We start from the raw sequence: 20910 nt of genomic DNA, 5'->3' as shown, positions 1-20910 counted from the left end.
TATTTGTAATAACTTAATATAAAGATTGTTATTAATTATATAAATCATTTATTTCAACAGACGATTGAAATGGGACGGCCACCGTCTGTAATTGAAGTATTCAAGAGGACCCGTACACCAAAACCGACACAAGAAAACCCAACACCCGTCCCGGATGAACACGTGCAAGAGAAAATTATAAGTGAATTGAATATGCCTAGTTTTTTATTATAGAAATGATATTTTATTTGAATTGTGCAGGCTGAGATGGAAGAGGTTGTTAGTAACGAACCGGGAATATCAGATTTTGAATTGACGAAGAGGGTGTTCGGACAACAAAAACACGGGGTAGTGTTCGGAATGGGATCAGGCGTCCGGCCCACACACTTTCGTGAGGATCGTCGGAGTAGAAACAGTTCACAGCGAAACAATGAGCGATTGTTAGAAGAGAATCAAATAATGAAGCTCAAGCTGGAGGAACTGGAGAAGAGAGATGAAGAAAGAAGGCGTAGAATGGATGAAATGCAATCGGAAAAGGAAGAAATTGTGGAAAGAATGGAGAGGGAGAAGTTAGAGATTACCGCCAAAATGGAGAGGGAGAAGTCAGAGATGAACGCAAGAATGGAGAGAATCGAATTGTATATGAGGCAACAACCACCTCCTCCCCCCACAAGCTAAGGTTGTTTCGATTCAAAACATGTTTTCATTAGTGGTTGAATTTAGAACAGATTGTTCGGAATATTAGTTTGTTTTCGAATTTTGTAATGTTCATGATCAATTAATGTGATCGTTTAATGTATGCTGCATTTCTTTTATCATTAATATATTGGTTTGGCTGAACAGGTTTTGGTTGCGAGAAAAATAAGCCGCACAATTTTAAAAATTTACGGGAAAAAACCGAAAGTAATATTGAAATCTCTCGGTTTTTCACTTTTGGAAAAACCGAGAGATATTAGAAAACTCTCGGTTTTCCCACAAAGAGAAAACCCGAGAGTTATATGACAAACCCTCGGTTTTTACCCAAAAGAGGAAAACCGAGAGTTATTACAAAACTTTCGGTTTTTCTTGAAAAAGAGAAAACCGAGAGTTTTCTTATAACTTTCGGTTTTTCTTGAAAAGGAGAAAACCGAGAGTTTTCATATAACTTTCGGTTTTTCTTGAAAAGGAGGAAACCGAGAGTTATTGAAAAACTCTCGGTTTTTACCCGAAGAGTAAAACCGAGAGTTTTGTTAACAACTTTCGGTTTTCCCACAAAGAGAAAAACCGAAAGTTGTTTGCAAAACCCTCGGTTTTTCCACACAGAGAAAGACCGAGAGTTATTTGTAAAACCCTTGGTTTTTCCACAAAGAGGAAAACCGAAAGGTCTTTGTAAAACCCTCGGTTTTTCCATAAAGAGAAAAACCGAAAGGTCTTTGTAAAACCCTCGGTTTTTCCAAAAGAGAAAGACCCGAAAGTTTTCATATAACTCTCGGTTTTTCTCTTTGTGGAAATCCCGAGAGAGTCAATACCGAGGGATGGCGAGAGTAACTAAAACCTTCGGTAAGGTGTCTTCAACGAAAGTTATAGGGTCAAAACCGAGAGTTAAAACTCTCGGTTTTGATCCCTTTTTCACCAGTGGTAATCATAGTTAAATTAATAAATAAAAGGTCTATGATTAATTCAGTAACGTGTTTTCTTTTGGTCATTGTTATTTATTATATTGAAATAATATAATTAAAATTCGGTCCAACCAGTGATTCAACTGGTTGAACTGTTCGGACCGAAGTTCGCCCAAAAAATCGAATTGATGACAGAAGTTAAATACTTGTATAAACAACACATTCTAATATATTTCAATCCGACTTATAATTAATTGAAATATATTAATGGAAAAAGATTGAATGTGTTTTATTTCAAATTATGATAATTAAACTAAGTATAACTTATTTATGATTCATGTGTTTATTTATCATGTATAATTCTAATTTAAATAACATTTTTTGAAAGTAAATAATTATGCTAACCTTCACACACACACAAGTAGTGATTTTGCATCCAAACTAATTCAAATCATAATTTGAAAAGATATAGCATTATGAGACAAAAGTTGCAACTTCTTCTTTAGGGTAAAAGTTATGTGGACCCTTGGGCAGCTCACTACGAAAAGTAAGGTATCTACAATCAACCACTCTTTCAAATTAGATTTTTTTTTGTTGACTTATCATACATTCATTAGTCAACAATTAGTGGTTTTATCACAAAAAGAAAGAGACAAAATTAATAATAATCATGCAATAATTTCGAAGAGAAAAAAAACTATAAATGTGTTCTCTAGAAGTAGTTGATACAAATGTTATCGCTAATATTTGATTATATGTTAAATTAAAACACTAAATACATTGAAAATACAAATAAATTCTTTTCTGACCACATAATTTTTGTCAAAGAGTTTTAATTTTAATACTATGTTCAATAATGTTGATGTATATCACTATACAATTTATCATAATTCAGTTGCAATTTCATTTGTTAAATAAATGAGATCTCATAGATCATACTAGTTGTAATAGATTTTTTTTTTTAAAAAAATCACTTTTAGTTGTAATCAATTTTCAACAAAATTTTCATGAAAATCTTTTAACAGTCGTTTTGACAACTATTCACCTTGGTAATGTAAAAAATTTGAAGTACAGAGGAAGACTCAATATTCGATATCTTATTTCTTTTAATAAGGTTTTTCTATCAAAATGGTGTAGTAAATTTCCATCGAAGATAGATAGTCTTTGATTATCGATGATCAATTGTGAATATGGTCAGAATTTGTTTGGTTGGTTCATCAAAATGTCCAATTATTCAAAGGGTTTTAGCATTTAGAGGATAATTTATTCTATGTGAAAGAGTTTTCGCGAGTAGTCCAGATTAATCGTGGGGAATGGATCATAGATCAATTTTTGGGATGATACTTGGTGTAGTGTCAAAAGTGTGACTCCGACAGCTTGCTTTCATTACCATCTATAGAAATGTCATAGTTAAGAACATGTTTGATACTCAATTTAACAGTTTCTCTATTCGAATTAGATATAAAAATATATTAAACATTAAGGATAGTTCAACCCATAAAAGAATTTTTCTTTTAGTAAGACGCAAGAAAGTGTCTACATCTGAATAAGACATTATACGTTGGCAAGATATGAATATTTCCAATATGGGGTATTATTACAATTTGTTTGTTAGGATGATTCTATATGATTTTTTATTAGAAGAAATTTTTAGAATCAAATATTTTATTCCAAGATCGATGGAGTGCTATTCATGTTGGATTATTACAGATGATATAATAAGTCATTATATTATGTGTCATACATAGGTGAAATATACAACACACTTACTTTTGTATTGTTTTGTTTAGTTGAGGATGACTAGTATTTGAAGACTTTTATAGAGTAGGAATAAGATTCACTTGGTGATGTCTTAAGTTTTTTTTCTTGATAGTTACTGAGAACTTTGGACCTAAAATTAGAAAAAAAAAATTGAGTGCTCGTTACTTTTATTTTGAGGCGGCTAATATGAAAACATATATATGTTTGGGTTAGCATCCTAATTATTTTTTACTAGATTATCTGGTTTTGACATAACTCGTTGAATATTAATGATCGTAGTCGTCTGATAAGTATCATTCATATCGTAGTCGTCTGATAAGTATCATTCATATCGTAGTCGTCTGATAAGTATCATTCATAATAATATTATTACGACGTTGTTTAAGATTCATTCCGAAAAGTCGTTGAAGTCGGTTGAAGAATTAATCATTTTTTCTTAAAGATTTATGACTCCATAACATTAACCTAAATATTTTATAACTTTTTATTTTCTTATACCATTTTCTTTTTTTGTCATAAGGTTGAGAATCATTTTTTTAATATATATGTAGCATTTAAAAAAATAAATTTCAATAAAATTCCAATTTAACAATTAATTAATTTTAATATATACTAATATATAACAAAATTTCAAAGTTTCAATGATGATTTTTTTTAATAAAAATAGGAATTTGGTGTTTGTTTATAATTAATAGTTATTGTAATTTTAACTAATTTAGATTAATTAAAAGTTGAAAGACAGTAAGTTTATTTCATACTAAACACTATTTAATTTGAAGCGAGTTTGACCTAACTTAATGTTTTTTATAAATAATTAAATTTCATTAAATCAAATTAGATAGAACACAATAATTTACATAAGATAGAAAATAACATCTAAGTGATGAAGGAGAGAAACTCGATCATACAAATTAAGCGGTGTCGGAAGAAATCTATCCAAAATTCTGAACGATAATAAAATTTATTTTTGTCCGATTGTTTGTAAAAAAAACGCAGATAAAAGTATTGTCAAATGATAACTCACTGTTTACCAATATGGTCAAAATAATGAGAAAACCAAATGAATCATTAAAGATGAAAGATAAATTTTAAAAATCTTCTTATAAGAAAATTAAAAAAGAAGTCTAAATTCGATAACATTATCTCCTTTAGTGCGAAGAAGGAGATGAATACGGACTCGAGAAATAGTCACTATCATGATTGTAGTGTATGAGTAATAGACGACCCACCATAAATTTGGAGTATTATTTAGATTACAAAATTCTGGTATGACAAATTCGGTACGACAACACCAACTTAAGATTAAGTGGCGAAAAGAGGAAAAAAACACCTTCTTATGTTTAAATAGGTCACCGGAGGGACAATGAGTATCCTAATTTTTTTGTTTTCTAAAAAGAGAAAATTATAATTCCCAAACTAATTATATATTTTAAAAATATAAAATTAAATGTGAATTTTATTTAGGTTTTATAGATCTTATTATTAGATTATAATTTATGAAATGATTTTGATAATGAATGAATAAAACTAAGTTTTAATTATATATAAGTTAAATTATATATATATAATTGTTAAGTCATATCAATTATATTAATATATATAAAGATAACATCAGGGTGTTTCGTACCGTGGTAAATACTCCCCCTGTTACACTGGTGACCCGAGTTCAAATCTTATCAAGTGCAAATAATAATTGAGTTTTATTATTTCTGGGAAGCGTCCGAATGGATGTCTGAAAAAGCATGTCCGGTTCGGCTGGATGCAAGTTCGGTTGGATGTCTGAAAATACCGAAGTTGAGCAAAAGTCGGAAGCGCCTCTAAAATACCGAAGTTGAACAAAAATATAATTTCCACTCAAATGTTCGATATCATCAAGATGCGCCCAGGGGAGTTGATGAACGAGTTTGACGAACGCTTCATCTGGCATAGGACTATGTCAACAAAGAAGTCATCGTTAAGGCGTTGAACGCTTTTCTCAGTGCATGAGACATCAAGTCAACGTTGATGAGGGAGTCCAGAAACCTCCACAAGATCAAGTTGCACGATCTTTTCGCTAATCTAAAAGTCTACGAGTTTGAGATGAACTCGAGAAATGAGAAGGAGCGATCAACTTCCATCATCACTAAAGCCTTAGTGACTGCTGAAGAGTCTTCTTCATCAACAACTGCAAATACTGCTTAAGAGATCAACAAAGATGCGATATCTTTATTTGTCAAAAAGTTTGACAAATATTTGAGGAAGAATCAATCTAACTCATCTTTAATTCTAATGACTCTAAGGCTAACATACAGTATTTTAATTGTGATACTCTAGGTCACTATAAGTCCGAATGTCAAAAGCTAATAAGAGATGACAAGAAACCTGATGATCAGAAACATAAGTAGGATCATAAAACATCTAAGCATAAGAAAGATCAGAAGATACTGATGGCGGTGGAAAATAAAGCAAAGTGAGCTGACATCGATTTAGACACTCATCATCAAGTGATAGCGATGATAAATATGTCAAGTGTTTCATGGAAAACGATGAAGATGTATTTGACTTCTCATCCGAAGAGTTCACTCGAGACGACTTGATTACTACACTCAATGACATGGCCATTGAGTACAAGAAATTGTATGATCACGTTTCAACTCAACTAGACAACGTGATTAGTCAGACAAAAGAACTATCCTCTAAGAATGAGAAACTCAATGAGACAGTTCAAATGTTGACTAAAGAAAACGAGAGAGCCAACTACATGATCGATGCATGGAAAAAATCTGGGAAAGTTGTTAAGCACCTTCAGGAACAACAAAGACCTGCAGGACATAAGACCGGTCTTGGGTATGTTCATGGAATCCCAAACAAGTCATGCAAGAAGTTGAAACCCATGAAAGGAAAACTTCCTTCTATGAAGATGAAGATGAAGACCCGGGATATAAGTTTCGTCAAGGGTAGCTCAACCAACACTAAAGCGAATCACGATGAAGATGAGTCGGTAACTGAAAAGGAACTAAATTATGTTGAGCCAACTGACAAGTCAAGGTGGCTTAAACCTGAAAGAAGGAAAGTCATCTGGTTAGCTAGACGTAAACTTGACAGACGACCAAGAATGCCTCATCAAAACTCATCCTCAAAACATAATAACTCATCATCAAGCAGATAGAGAGGTGTCAAGTCTAATGCAAATAATATACTTAAGACTCACAATGAGAAATCCATAAGAATAATTAAGGTATGGATTCCCAAGAGACTAATCCATCACGGACCCAAAGAAAAATGGGTACCAGATTTGCTATTGTCTATGAATGCAGATAAAACAGAACTATAGTGTGTAAGGTTATGCATGACATCTAGACAGTCGGCTGTTGACAAACATAGCATACGACAGACAACAAGCATGAAGTGGTTAACATCATCACGAAGCCACTTTTCGAGTCTAAGTTTTCTTACCTTAGAAATATTTTAGGATTGTTAGATTAAAAAGTTGAACTTATATTGTTAAAACATTCCGCGTTCATCAAATTTGGTGTTGAATTTAAAATATAAAGTCTTATTAGCTTAGTTGGTTAAAGGGTTGTACTTGTTTTGTTAGGTTGCGAGTTTGAAACATACATATAACATTTTTAATTTTATTTTAACCATTTATGGGTGGGTCAAACCACAATCCGACCTAAGTATCCATTTACACTCACATATATATCCAAATTAAAAATAACTCTCAACCCAACAATTTTAACACTTTGAAAAATAAGCATCATTATATATATATATATATAGATTGTTTGTCCACTATCCAGTACACCACGATCTCAGGAATATTCTCTGATTATTCTCTAATGTACTATCCTGGCACTCATCCAACGAAAGGAGGACAAGTGTCCATTGAAGAATATCCAACCATTGGTGTGCCTTGGATATATAAGAAGATCAAATGAAAGCAAAATAAGACTTGGATCTCGGGGTTCTCTTGAAAATTAAAAACTCTCTCTTGAAAGCAGATTTCAAAAACTCTTTGTCTTAGCACTTTTGTGAGAGATTGTTCATAATGAAAATCATTGTATCACTTTTCTATATTGTGATTTCTTTATAAGTTGATAAAGTGTCTATCAACGAGTCTTGTGTGCTAGGAGTTTGGAAACAGCTAGTGTATAAGTCCTGGTTGTTCGACCGGGTATGTGTAGCGGTTCTATTCAAACCAAATCTTCTAGTGAATATCCTTTTTGAGGTCGAGAAGAAGGGGTGACGTAGGAGAGTTTGCTATGAACATCAATAAACAAATTGTGTCTTGTGTTCCTTACATTCCGAATATTCCAACCCTTTATCTGCCGCTTCAAGTCTAAAAAAACAGTTTCGCACTTGTCTTCCTTTAAGAGTTTGTGAAGACTTGTGAAGAATAGAAACATATATTATCTTCTAACAGAGATAATATCGAAGTGAAGTAAATGTGGTTAACAAAGCTTGATCTATTTCCTGTTATTGTTGACTTCTTTCCTAACATTTATGTTTTATTATTATTATGAAATTATCAAAATAACTATTATACATTTCTAAAGACATTATTATATATAATAAAAAACAAACATTGATCAAAATTAATTTGGATGATTATTTGAAATTATATATATATATATATGAAGAGTTTGGTTTTGCACATTCTTTCTTCTTTTTAATTTTTTTTCTGAATTAATGTCTACGTTTTCAAGATGACCCTCTCCTTTTAACAATCAGTAAGGTATTAATGAGGGATCCACTCTAGTCTTGTAGTTTCTAATCTTAATGGGGATCTTAGGATGTTATCTCTAACCATAGGTGTTCTCTTTCACTACTCTTGTCCAACTTAACATATGTGAAGTTAAATATTGTTGTACATTATTTTTAATATTGTTCTTTTACCTATTGTATCTTCCCTCAAATTATCAAGATTATGATATATGTATGTTAAAGATCATATAATCTAAAGCACAATTGTTATTTAAGGTTAGATCTATAATTTTAACAAATAAAGATTGAATTTTAAATTTTATCGTTTATAAAACGAAGTATCATAATTTTAATTATTTGAAACTATATTCCAAACGAAAAAAAAGTATTCTTACTTTAACCTATCATCTTATTTTTATCTAATTAATTTGGCAAGTCTATTAATAAAAAGATATTTACCTACATTTTGAACCTATGTTTTTTAAATAGAATTTTTTTTTTCAAAATTCAACCCTACCAAATTATTAAATGTGGTTTGGGTGGCATAATTTTATATATTATCTTCTCATTTAGACATACTTATTTTAAAATTAAGTATTATTTTTGAAATCTACATGTTACAAATTATCGAATTCGTTTTGAGTGAATTAGAGACGTGTGATAGGGGAGAATAGTTGAAAATTTTGAAGAGAGAATCAATATATTTTTTTATAAATACTATAAATTAGTTAAACAAAATAAAATATTATGTTAAACTAAGTAGACCAACATTCGTACATTTGGGTAAAAAGCTTAAATACTTTAAATGTTAAGAGTTTAAGCCTATGTGCAACATAATTTAAAATTCAAATTTTATAAAAATTATTGATAAATTTCATGTCTCGAACAATAAATGAGTTATATATATATAATAATGTGTTACGCTTTAAACTATAACCGAGCCTTTCGAGTTCTTTAATTCAAGAAATGGGTTCTTGATTGTTGGGACCAAGGATGGAATTCAATACTCAAACGCAGTGGACATAGAGTGAGGAGAGAATTCGAGGTTAAAGAGAGAAGAAACCGGGGTGAGAAGAGAATACCACTAGAATACACCTAGTAGTCCAAGAAAGAGGTTAATGGCCGACAGATAACATAGAGCAACAAGTTTCACAAACTTCAATTCATCGCCCAAAAAGTGGGGTGGGCATCAGCATTTATAGAGGCTGAATTACCCAAGAGTCGGTTACATTTTGTTATAACAACTTTAGGGACATAGTCAACAATCACTTTTGTGGGAATAGAAAAACAGAATTAAAATATTATTATTATGCTATGAAAACAGAGTTCCCGGCCGAGTCTCTAGCCCAAGTGTTCCATAGGACCGTGGATGGTGCACTTTCTTATTCGTGGATCGTAACATCATCTCCCCCATCAGAAGTTCGTCGACCCCGACGAAGAGAATGTTGTCTTGTTTGCCTCCTTGCTGCTAGCATCTCCGGGCATTGAATGCTTATCACTTCTGCATCTTCCCAAGTTTGGTCCTCTGTTTGGGCCCCATCCCAATTGATTAGCAGCTGTTTTTTCATTTTTCCATGCACCATTATGTCTTGTTCACCCACTATTTTGCCGGTCCTGTTTGGTTGTGTGCTAAGTTGGGGAATATTTTCAACAGCAGCAGGGGTACCTTGGAATGATTTTAATTGCGAGATATGGAAGACATTGTGTATTCTGTTGTCGGTCCCGAGCTCCAGCTTGTAAGAAACTTCCCCAATCCTTTCCAACACTTCAAATGGCCCAAAATACTTTGGTGAGAGCTTGTGGAATAACTTTTGGACTGAACGTTGTCTATATGGCTCTAACTTCACCAAAGCCTAGCTACTCACTTGCAATGTGACATCTTTTCTCTTCTTGTCATGTTGCTACTTCATACGATTATGGGCTCTTTTCAAATGGAATTTTATGAGTTGGAGTGAGGTTTCCCTGGCTATTAGCGATACATCCACTTCTTCTACTCTCGAGTCTCCTACTACATACGCTGTGTGGACCGAAGGGGGTATCCATATATGGCTTCGAAAGGTGTTGTTTGTATTGTTGTATGGAAATTAGTATTGTACCACCATTTAGCAAAGGAAACCAGGTACCCAATCTTTTGGAGTTTGGCCAGCCATGCAGCGTAGATAAGTGACCAAGCATTTGTTGACTATCTCGGTCTGGCCATCCATCTGGGGGTGATAGGTTGAGGATAAAGTTTGTTTTACTCCTTGAATACTTAAAAATTCCCTCCAGAAGGTGATTAGGAACACTTTGCCCCGATCATTGATGATGGTTGTTGGCATTCCGTGGAGCTTGGAAAAGTTGTCCACAAATAATTCAGCTACTGTCCGGGCAGAAAAGAGGTGTTGTAGACTCATTAAGTGGGCATTTTCGATAGTCTGTCAATTACCACAAATATAACACTTTTACCTTTTGACTTAGGCAAGCTTTCAATGAAATCCATGGAGACCGATTCCCAAAATCGATTGGGAATTACTAAGGGATGAAGCAGACCCCTCTGAATTATCATGTTTATTTTTTTGGCAAACTTCACAGGTTCGGACAAATTCTCTAATATCTTTGAGCATCCCTGGCCAAGAGTAAACAAGCTGCATTTTCTTCTGGGTGACCTGAGTCCACGAATGCCCCCTTCTGCTCCCAAGTGCATGGCTGCAATTAAGGTATTTCTGAGATCGTTATTCTTTCCCACCACCAGCCGGTCCCTTTTTCTTAACAACCCGTGGTCATATGAGCATTCTGAGTGAGAATCAGCATTAACAAGAATTTCACGAATGACTTTGGCTAAGTTGGGATCTTCTTCATAGCTTTCTTGAATTTGTTTTTGGACAGTAATGTGATAGACTGAAATTCCTACACATTGAACACATGTTACCCGCCTGGACAAAGCATCTGCTACCAAGTTTTCTTTTCCCCTTTTATATTGAACAACAAAATCGTATCCCGCTAATTTATAGAGCCATTTTTCTTGTATCGGGGTTTGAACTCTTTGTTCCAGCAAGTATTTAAGAGCTTCATGATCAATCTTCACAATAAATTGCTTGTACCTTAGGTAAGATCTCCACTTTTCCACCGCAAAGGTCAAGGCCATCAGCTCTTTTTTATACGTGGATGATGGTAATTTCTCTGGTTCAATCGCCTTGCTTATGAATAAAATGGGTCGACCTTCTTGCATTAGTACTGCCCCTATACCAGCTCCGCTTGCATCGGTCTCTACTACAAAGGGAATATTGAAATTTGGAAGCACCAGGACCGGAGGGGAAAGAATACACTGCATCAACAATAGGAATGCATCTTCAGCTTCTTTATTCCATTCAAACTGACCTTTTTTCAACAGGGCCGTGAGGGATCGTGCTATGGAGCCGTAGCCTTTTATAAATCTTCTATAGTATTCGGTCAGACCAAGGAACCCTTTCAATTGCTTAGGAGATTCTGGAACTGGCCATGTGCTCATTGCTTCTAACTATGCTGGATCCGTGGCTACACCATTCTCGTCGAGGATATGACCAAGATAGGAGATTTGCTTGCACCCAAAATTACATTTTCCCATGTTAAGGAATAACTCGTTATGTTGCAATATTGAAAGTACCTTATGTAGGTGCTGGATATGTTCCTTCTAGCTAGGGTTGTATACTAGGATGTCATCAAAAAAATACTAGCACGAACTTCCTTAGGAATGGTTTCAAGGTCGCGTTCATTAGGCTTTGGAAGGAAGATTGTGCATTGGTTAGACCGAAGGGCATCACCGTAAACTCATACAGGCCTTCGTGAGTCCGGAATGTTGTTTTGTGGCAGTCACCTGGGTGCATCCTTATCTGGTGGAACCCTGAGCGCATATCGAGCTTGGAAAAGAACCTGAACCCATGTAATTCTTCCATTAATTCTTCAATGACCGGAATAGGAAATTTATCCTTAATGGTTGCTGAGTTCAGCCGCCTATAATCAATACACATTCTCCAGGATAAGTCTTTCTTTCGGACCAACACCACAGGGGCGGCAAAAGAGCTGTGGCTTCTCCTTATGACTCTCCTGTCCAGCATATCGTTGACCAAATGTTCAATTTTTGTCTTCTGCAGGGCAGGATATCGGTAGGGACGCATGCATACAGCTTACGTGCCTTCCTTTAATGGGATGCGGTGATCTTGTTCCCTGGCTGGTGGTAAGTCCTCAGGTTGCTGGAATATTGGACTAAAGTCATCTAGCATTTGCTGAAGGTCTTCAGGAATATCATCTGGCGGCCTTGTAGAGAGTGAGAAAAATTGTGCCTCGTTTTTACTTCTTATTTGGATCATGGCAGCAACATTGCCTTTCTTTAATAACTTCTCTAGGTGATCACCCTTCATTAAGTTGATTTGTGTATGGGGTATACCTTGCAAGACCATGGTTATCCCTTCCTTTTTAAAAGAGAGGGTTAATTTTTCGAAGTCCCATTTTGAAGGGCCTAGAGTAATCATCCATTCGATTCCCAGCACAATATCGTATCATGTTATTGTCAATACTTTCATATTTGTTTGATAAAGCTTACCTTCCATAGACCATTTCAGATCTTGGAAAAAGCTAGAGCATAAAATGTTAGAGTCGTCTGCGACTCGGACCGATAGCACTTGGGTGGGAAGTATGTCATGGCTAATGTTCTTCATTATGTTGCTATTAATGAAGTTATGAGTGCTGCCTGTATCAATTAGGATCACAACTGGTAGGTTCCCAACTTTACCAAGAATCTGGAGCGTTTGAAAGGTTTTAGAACCCGTCAATGCATGTAATGATATGGCTAGTTCTTCTGCTGCATCAAACTGCAAGGGAGAATCATCAAGGTCTACCACTTGAGCAGGTTCTTGGAAACTTGGGGTGTTTTATTGATCATTAGCCGAGACCATGAATAACTTTGATTTACACCTGTAGTTTTGTTTCCATATTTCATCGCACGTGTAGCATAGGCCCTTCTTTTTCTTTTCATCCATTGAGACCGGGTCTAATTGCTTAATATGGCCCTGGTTTGCATTCGAAGAGGACCCATATGATGAGTTGGGCTTGATGTATGGGGTTTTGTTCGTGCTTTACCAACTTGGTTTGACGCTGCTCGGATTGGGCAGTAGTGGTGTATCGGTGCTGTACAAGTTCCCACTGCTCATTAAGGACCGATACGTTGCTTCGTGGACTTTAGCCATGGCCATGGCTTCATTTAAAGAATATGGGAATCGCAACCTGATGTTGTTTGCAATTTCCTCCCTCAGACCAGACAGGTAGCAATCTATTACATAGTCCCTTGGCATATGATATAACTTTTGAGAGATCGACATGTACCGCAGATTATATTCTTGAACCGAACCAACCTGTTTCAAATTCATCCGCTGCCTCATTGGAGTGTCGTGTATAGAGGGCCCAAATTGCGCCAAGAGGTCTCTCTTGAACACATCCCATGATAATGCTTCCTTTTGGTTGCGGTTTTGAAGGTATGACTTGTACCACATTCTTGCTTCGCCAGAAAAGTGAATGGGAGCGATATCTAATTTTGTGTCATCCTTTGTCTTGTCCACCCTAAAGAATTGCTCGGCAAATATCAGTCAGCCCTCGACATCGGGTCCATCAAACCGAGGGAAGTCGACCTTGGTTAGCCGAGTGGGAGGAACATAATGTTGGTCGCGGTTCTAGCTAGGGTGATGGGGTTGATATGGAGGACCGTGGCAAGAAGGCTCATCTTGATCATCGGGGCCAGTGCGGGGATCTTGGCACTTACTCGACGCGGCACTTTCGATTGCTGTAAGTCTTTCTTCAGCGACATTGAATCTTCCGTCTATATTATTGCTTAGTTCAGCCATCTGTTGTTTAAGGGCACCATGCAAGGCAGTCGATTCAGTCATGTGTTGGTGCAAGATGGCCTGCGTAGCGGCTTACTGTTGGGACAATCGTTCAATTAAGAACTTTAGTGCTTCCATTTCTGTTTACTGGAGGGTTTCTACCATTTGGAGAATCGCCCAGCTCTAATACTAATTGTTACGCTTTAAACTATAACTGAGCCTTTCGAGTTCTTTAATTAAAGAAACGGGTTCTTGATTGTTGGGACCAATGATGAAATTCAATACTCAAACGCAACGGACATAGAGTGATGAGAGAATTCGAGGTTAAAGAGAGAAGAAATCGGGTTGAGAAGAGAATACCACTAGAATACACCTAGTAGTCCAAGAAAGAGGTTAAGGGCCGAGAGATAACTTAGAGCAACAAGTTTCACAAACTTCAATTCATAGCCCAAAAAGTGGGGTGGGCATCAGCATATATAGAGACTGACTTACCCAAGAGTCGGTTACAATTCTGTTATAACAACTTTAGGGACTTAGTCAACAATCAGTTTTGTGGGAATAGAAAAACAGAATTAAAATATTATTATTATGCTATGAAAACAGAGTTCCCGACCGAGTCTCTAGCCCAAGTGTTCCATAGGACCATGGATGGTGCACTTTCTTATTCGTGGATCGTAACATAATGCTTAATTTTTAAAAAGTCCAAATTGTCGGGTCGAGAGCTGTGATTAATTTGAATATATGTGAGAGTCGTAAATGGATACTTGAGTCGGATTGTGGGTTGACCCGCACATATATACTTAAAACAGTTAAAAATTAAATTTAAAATGCTATATGTGTGTTTCGAACTTGCAATTTAACAAAAAAAAAATACAAACTTTTAACCAGTTAGGCAAATAACACTTTATATTTTAAATTCAACACCAAATTTGATAAACGCATGATATTTTTAACAATATAAGTTCAACTTTTTAGCTAACTAATTTACATATATAATGATGCTTAATTTTTATGGTTTATGGCTAAAATAAAATTTAAAATGTTATATGTGTGTTTTAAATTTGCAACCTAGCAAAAACAAGTACAACTCTTTAACCTACTAGGCTATAACACCAAATTTGATGAACGCATGACATTTTAATAATATAAGTTGAACTTTTTAACTAACTAATCTATTTAAATAATGATGCTTAATTTTTAAAGTGTCCGGATTGTCAGATCGAGATTTGTGGTTAATTTAGATATATACATGTGAGAGTAAGTGGATACTTAGGTCGGATTATGGGTTGACCCGTCCATATATACTTAAAACGGTTAAAAATAAAATTTAAAATGCTATATGTGTGTTTCGAACTTGCAACTTTACAAAACAAGTACAACTCATTAACCAACTAGGCTAATAACACTTTATATTTTAAATTCAACACCAAATTTTATGAACGCAGGACATTTGAACAATATAAGTTCAACTTTTTAGCTAACTAATCTACATATATAATGATGCTTAATTTTTAGGGTTTAAGGCTAAACATAAAATTTAAAATGTTATATGTGTGTTTCAAACTTGCAACCTAACAAAACAAGTACAACCCTTAACCAACTAAGCTAATAACACTTTATATTTTAATTTGGATATATATGTGAGAGTAAATGGATACTTGGGTCGAATTGCGGGTTGACCCGCCCCTTTATATATAAAACGGTTAAAAATAAATTTTAAAATGCTAACAAAGCAAGTAAAACTCTTTAACCAACTAGGCTTATAACCATTTGTATTTTAAATTCAACACCAAATTTGATGAACGCGAGATATTTTTAAAATATAAGTTTAACTTTTTAACTAAATAAGGTATAATATTAATCAAATATTTGATTAACCAAAGTGAAAGTGTAAGGTCACGAGATAAGAGGTTCATTAAGAAAAAATATGTGAGAAGATAAGTTTTTTATAGAAATAATAAAATGTGGAATGAGAGCGTTATATTTTTATTCGTGATTTATTAAAAATTTTAAACATTAAATACATATTATTATTTTTTTTATTATTAAATTTATTTTAATTATATTTTTATCAGATGCATAGTACAGAATCTTTTTTAATTAATATAATAATGTGAGTATAATTTTTGGATTCTAACACAATTTAATAAAATGACTCAAATTCAAGTATTAAATAATAATTAATTTATAATATAATAAAGAGGTATAGGTTTATAGATTAATCTATTTGTATTGTACCTAAGAATATAATTAACTATACTAAAATGTCATTTTCAATAACTTTTAAGTGGGACCCTCGTATTCTGTTTCACCCTAAATAAATCTATTTTTTATTTGGATAATGTTTATCCAACCATAAATAATTGAGTCGGTAATATCCTTTTGCTTACGAATCCCACCATAATTAAGATAACATATCTCTCGTTTTCGTCAACTTTCTTGATGGGATACAATTAATTATTAATTGATAATAATTTCATGATTACCCACCTTAATTAAATAATCAAATATTGCAATCTTATCAGTTATCTTTGATTTTCTACATCTTAAACACAGTTTTCATTTACCAACCTTTAACAATTGTCTTCTAAGGAGAAAATAGAAAGTGTTGCATTGGGTAGCTTGGTTTTATTTATTTACAGAGATGTACCCAGCTTTCTCTTAATATATAGTGAAATAAATGAACATGCAAATTAGAGATAGATGTGTATAGTGTTGGTTATCTAATAGGAAGGACCTAAATGCATCTCAGGTACTATGAGTTTTTGACTAGAATGATTTTATAATTTGTCATTATTTTTTTGTAATTTTCGATTTTTTATGATTTTTGATTCTTTTTGTATTAATTTTGTGGGTTAAGAAAACAATGAAATAGGTGTAAGAATGGATTTCGAACCAATTGTCTAGAGAATAGGCAATAGAATTTAAGTTTAATTGAAAGTTGATATTTAGCTGACCATGAAAATTTATTAGACCTAAAATAACATAGTGGTGAATTCCATGAAACTATGAATGAGTAACAATCTTATATTAATATTTGTATTGAAGAGCTAGTTATAGTGACATATCTAAGACTAAGAAAATTTAAATATTTTAAGATTGGACTGCTAGGTTCAATTATCTTACCTTTAAATATATGATCTTATTAGTGTTTCTTTATATAAATAACTAGTCATTCTTCCCTCATTCATATTGTAAACTACTTTCTATAACAAGTGAAGTAAAAGTCTCCTCCCTATTTTATGTTTTTACGTATATATCTTATATTATTTACGTATAACAAGTAATATGTTAGTATTGTAACATTTCATTATAAGATTATGATAATTAATTCATGTCCTGTGTATAAGAATATTAAGAAATAAGATTTTTGATGGAGTTGTTGAGACATTTAGTGATGTGTGATATGTTCCTAATTTAATGATAATATTTTATCTTCATTAGTACTCTAAATTAAAAAAAGGTACAAGTAATTCAATAAAGGCGGTTTGTCATGTTATATTTTCTAAAAGACTCTACACTTATATGCGATGTTGTTGTCGCTACCTATTCATTATCTAAAAATAACGTCACAAAGTTGTGGCATATGTGACTTGGTCATATAATTGAGAATGTCATGATTGAGTTAAACAAGCGATGACTTCTTGATGGATAGAGTTAGAAAATTGAAGTATGCATCCTCACAAAGAAGAAAATTTTAAGTTCTCTAAAGATATCCAAACTAATAAAGAGATACTTGATTATATTCAGTATAATCTTTGAACCATCTAGACTACACTTCTTTAGGATTTGTCTATTATATGCTAATGATTATTGACGATGTATCTCGGAATATTTTATATTTTTTTAAAAGCATAAATGTGACTTGATCTCTAAATTTAACAATTGGAACACAATATTTTAGAAGAGACATGGGAGGAAAAAAAAGATTTATGTATTTCAAAATGGATTGGGATTTTGTTTTGAAGAGTTTAATGCTCTATGAAAGACTAAAAAAATGGTGATACACAACACATTTTCTAAGAATCCACAATTTAATGGTATTTTGATGTGTGATATTATATTGTTACATATAGATATAGACTTAGATGTAATATTAGACCTCCTCGAACCGGGTGGAGTGTTGCATAAGAAACTGATTCATATAAAAAAAACATTTTTCATATTCATAGGGAGTCACATGCTATGATTCTTGAATCGGGATGATTTCATGCATTTTCGATCTGATTCTTTCCGAAGATATTTCATTTCATATGTTCATATCCTATATAAAATATTTTTAAAAGAATGGTAAGTAGAACTTCGTAAAATTACTTTTAGAAAAAAGGTTTATGTAAATGGATATAAAAGAGAAAAAAAAAAAAAAGTCAACATGGAATTGAAGAGGTAAGATTTAAAACCAGACTTATTACGAAAGGTCATAGTTAGATTTTGAGATTGATTTACTTTTGTGTTTTCTCTAGGTGAAGCAGATTTTGGTACGAAAATTAGTTGGACTCATTGCAATATATAATTTGAAAATTTAGCAACTTGTGAAAACATCATTTCTACACGGGATCTAAATTAATAAATCTTGTAAACATCCCATTTTTACACAACAAAATTAAAACAAATTTATCTGGTCTAGTATGATGATCATACTTGATTACTTAATTAGGAGAATAAAAATTAGAAACAATTTTTAGAATTGACTTAGAATGAGTCTTAATAGCAGTCCAAACGCTAATTTCCAAATATACCCAAGCTTCAAATGATCCAACACCTTCGGATTGACTGGTTTAGAAAAATATGAACCTTGAGTATAATATTTTTGTTGAAGAAAATGTACAGAACACCTATTTTTAGACCGGTTCTTACATCCAAACATCACTTTCAGAAAAAGTCGGACTTCGGGGACCTGATATTATCAAATTAATCGGTTCTAAAAATTATGAATTTTATATAATATTGCTAGTTGCAATTTTGTGTAGAAGGCTTTCAAAAGGGTAAAAATGTCAAAATTGAGTCAAACCAATTGGGTCAAGACCGAGTAAATAAAAGTCAACACAAGGAGTTCCCGCATGTCCATATTTCTTTAAAATGACTAGGTGACATCATGCAGACGCTAGGAACACAAGAAGAAATCCTAAAATTGCACATTTTAGGCATTAGTTTACTGAAGGGAGTTCAACAAAGATCGACAACTTAAAAAATTCACCTAAATCGCAATACTCGATGGTTTTAGATGATCTTGAATGTTTTGGAAATTTTGAAAAGTCCTCTATATGACCCGTTCGAATCCAAATTTGAATCAAATCTCTTAAGCTCAAGAAATGGGAAGTACAAGATAATATAACCAAAATAGAATCAAACAGGATATGCTTGCGGTTAGAAATTCATAACTTGAGCCATAGAGCTTCATAATTGAATTCCTACCTATGATTGGAAAGCTAAGACACAGCCTAATCAAATGACACTGGTCCTGAGTCTCCATTAGCTGGTTAAGATGGTCTACGCTGCCCGACAACACGATGCAAGTTCACTAACTTCAATCCTGGAGAGAACTGAAGCTTGGTTTTACTTTGAAAATTCATATCTTTGGACTCACTTGACCATTTCGTACAAGTGAGCTACCATTGGAAAGATATTTGAGTTGAATTCCTATTGATAAAAATCATCACTCATGAATCGACCTAGAACCCACGTTAGGTTGACCGTATGCTAGACTGTTCATTTCAAGACTAATGGTGTTCTTCTATTGTCAATTGCATAGACTTATGTCATGTTTCGAACTTTTTGGGAAAAATGAAACATTTTTCCAACCTCAATACCTTTCCAATGCACACTAAATCATCCTCAATGGTAATCTGAGTAAAATGTATAGTCATTTGAAGTCTTAGTTTGAACAAAACAGTTGAAAACCGAGACAATAAAATGTTTAACTTTAAAAATGTGTAACTCGACATATACTTGATAATTTAGATTGATTCAAAGATTAATGTGTAGCATGATCAGTTACCTAAAAGTTAGAACTCAACCCAGACTCGACTGAGTAGAAAATAAGTTGGTTCAAATCATTTACCGAGTTAAAGGTTTCCTAAATTCCAAAATTTCAATGTTACCCTTACCTAAGGGTATTTAAGGATATCACCTCATTCATTTGAGGAACATTTGATCATTTATAAGATTTATAGACTACACTAGTGAGATAATACACTTGAGAGGAAAGAAACCAATTCAAAAATGCTCCTAAGGTGATTACGGCAAGAAGTCTTCTTCTCTGGAGAGTCCAAGTCCAAATCGGGCTCTTACAATTTTTCTGCTCCTTCAGGTAGGTCTCCCTAATTCCTACATGTTGTAATACATTCAAGACATCGATTATGTACATCGACGTCTGTTCAATTTTAAGTTCATTCAATTCGATTATTTAATTTATGAATATTGTGCATTTAAATTTGTAAGCATGAAAATTTGACCTACCCTAATTTTCAAAAAAAAATATATTATTATTTCTAATAATATTAAAATATTATTTTGAATTTTTATATTAAAAATAACCCAAAGGAGGAATTAAAATAAAATTAGGGTTAATTGTTGTGATAATTAAACCCTAATTATGAAAATTATTAGAAAATCCAAAAATAATTTGAGGTTAAAATATTGTATATATTTTACCCAAATTAAGCCAAAGAAGGTGTTAAAAATATTTAATTATGATTTAATCATGAATTATGTTTAATTTATAAATTAAAACAATTAAATAAATATCCCAAAAATTCTCAAAAATACCAAAAAAACATAAAATATGATCATAATTTTTAATAAGATTCTAGAAATATTTTTTGTGAAATATTTGGCGTAGAAAAACGTAAAAAAAAGATTAAAAATCGATTTTAAATAACCTTTTTTTATAAAAATAAAATAAAATAAATCTGATAATCCAATATAGCAGGAATTATTTTTAATTTTTGCAGTAGGAACGTTGGCCATCAGATGAGCGCCCAGGCATCATCCAACGCCCATGAACGCGACACACAGCCGGATGCAGCGAAGTTGCGTGCACCTGCCCACATCGG

The sequence above is a fragment of the Impatiens glandulifera genome, chromosome 6, assembly GCF_907164915.1.
Source record: "Impatiens glandulifera chromosome 6, dImpGla2.1, whole genome shotgun sequence".
NCBI classification, from domain to species: domain Eukaryota; kingdom Viridiplantae; phylum Streptophyta; class Magnoliopsida; order Ericales; family Balsaminaceae; genus Impatiens; species Impatiens glandulifera.
This window is presented reverse-complemented; position numbering follows the sequence as displayed.